Consider the following 2,304-nt stretch of genomic DNA (forward strand, 5'->3'; position numbering starts at 1 on the left):
GGAATGAGCAAGTTCTTAACCTTTACTAGCACATCCTCAAGCACCCAATATGGATATCTAACAGTATAATCCGCTAATTACAACATAACACTAGTAGGCTTAAAAGTAGTGATACTTAGGGACTCATAAACTAACTTGGGCATCATATTGATATTAGCTCCTAGGTCTAGTAAGACTTTTGGAATAGTAGTCCTTCCTATTGTGCAAGGTATAGTGAAACTCCTCGGGTCTTGACACTTGACGGGTAATTGGGTCTTAAAAAGTACACTAACATTAGAAGGTAGTTCGACAATCTCATTAGGCTTGAACTTCTTTTTATATTTACACAGATCTCTCAAAATCTTAGCATATTTAGGTTGAGAGGCCAAGTCAAGTAAAGGTACATTAACTTCTGACTTGCTAAACAGCTTAAACAAGTCATCATCTTTCCTATTAGAACTAGCTTTTTTCATGCCTTGAAGATAAGAATGTGGAAAGGGAAGTTCTTTAAGATTTACCTTATTACTTTTATTATAAGTAACTTCTTGAGTATGAGATTGACTCCTTTTAGCAGTTCTAACATCCTCTTTCTCATTCACAAGTATGGTTGCTTTATTCTTTAAGATGCTCTTCTCTTTCATACTTTCAAATGAGGGTACATCTATAGAGGTTGGCTCTTAGAATTGCAAATCTACATTCAACACTACCTCCTCATCTTCACTTACATCATCTTTCTTCCCAACTAGCTTGTCCCTTCTCAAACTTATGGCATTTAGGCCTTTATGGGTGGGATTAATCATAGTGTTGGATGGTAAGTCTCCCTTCCTAGCAACTTCCTCACTTTTAGAATTTACTATTTGATTGACATAGGCTTGAAGATTGTTGTTTCTGACCTCAAGTTGCTTTATCTTGTTACATAGCTTGCTCATCATCTTTAATAAAGTGTCCTCTCTACTTGGTGCTTGAATTGGGATCTCTCTTGTTGTAGATGGTCCAGAATAATTTCCCATGGAGGCATTCCCAAATTGTCATTGAGAATTTCTAGCACCTCTGTACATATTTTCCTTGCCTTAAGCACCTTGAAATCCTCTATTATCATTACCACTCCACTTAGATGTGAAGTCTCCTCTCCAACCATTATTGTAGGTACGTTGAGAGAATTGGTTGGGTCTTTGGAAGTTTATGGCAGCTACATCTCTAGATTTAATCATGGAGGGATAATTAAGAGTGGTGTGCATAGGACAAGTACACACATCACAAGTGGTAGGAACAAGAGCTTGAGTCATGGGGGTGGAATGTATAGCTTTAACTGGTGGCTTTGTTGAGTTTGCATGGCCTTTTTACATACAAACCATCTAATCACTTAGAATGGCTAACTTATTCAAAATCTTATCAGTTTGCCAAGCCCCTATTCCATGTACCTGAGCAGTATCTCTAACTCCAAATTGCTAATTATTTGCAGTCATCTTCTGTAACAAATCCATGCACCTTATGAAATTAAATCAATTAAAGAACCACTAGCAGTAGCATCAATGGTAGAATTTTGATGATCTAGCGATCCATCTTAAAAATATTAAACCAAATGTGGTTGAGAAATCTGGTGATGTGGGCATTTGGCAAGGAGGGCTATGAATCTTGTCCACTATTCATAAAGGCTTTCTCCAATCCATTGTTAAACACTGTAGATCTCTTTCCTCATTCTGGCTGTTCTTGAAGCTAGAAAATACTTTTCCAAGGATTACTTCTTCAATTGCTCCTATGAAAGTGTTGTGAAATGTTGAGGTAACATGTGCACCCATTCCTTAGCTTTGCCTTCCACAAAAAACAAGAAGGCTCTACTCAGTATGTTATCAAGATGGGCTCTGGGAGGCTTCATAGGAGAACATATCATATGAAGGTTTTGGAGATGCCTAGTTGGATCTTCTCCTGCATTGCCATGAAATTGCAATAAGGCACTTATCAGAGCTCTTTTTAATTCAAAATTAGCATTAAAATTGTAGAAGCCATAAGGATTGTAGTCAACATTAGAAGAATTCATTTCTCTTATGCTTCTATGCCTAACATTAGCTCTATTATTTTCAGGTTGTTGCTCTTGCCCATTGTTAGTCAGATTAGGCCTTTCCTCCTCTTTATGTACTTCACTAACCTTAGGTGGTTTATTACCCTTGGGCATACTATTCTGTTCCATTATAAAATGAGGGTCTATATAATTACCAAGTGAAGAATCAAATTCAGAAAACTCAAAGGAATATTCAAAATGTAGTGAAAATGGGGGTGTAAAAGGTGTCAGATGTTCAAGATGGAAACCACTAGTACTCTTAGGGA

General features: G+C 37.1%; 1 non-coding gene across 1 annotated transcript; it reads left to right on the forward strand.

The window, feature by feature from the left end:
- Positions 1-1,574: 1,574 nt before the first annotated feature.
- On the forward strand, positions 1,575-1,681 carry LOC114757772 (small nucleolar RNA R71). The gene has a single exon (XR_003741610.1). It is a non-coding gene; the product is annotated as a small nucleolar RNA R71 (small nucleolar RNA).
- The last annotated feature ends 623 nt before the right edge of the window (positions 1,682-2,304 follow it).

Source organism: Neltuma alba, unplaced genomic scaffold, assembly GCF_004799145.2.
Source record: "Neltuma alba isolate B1F8T4 unplaced genomic scaffold, ASM479914v2 tig00010629_pilon, whole genome shotgun sequence".
Classification (NCBI taxonomy): Eukaryota; Viridiplantae; Streptophyta; class Magnoliopsida; order Fabales; family Fabaceae; genus Neltuma; species Neltuma alba.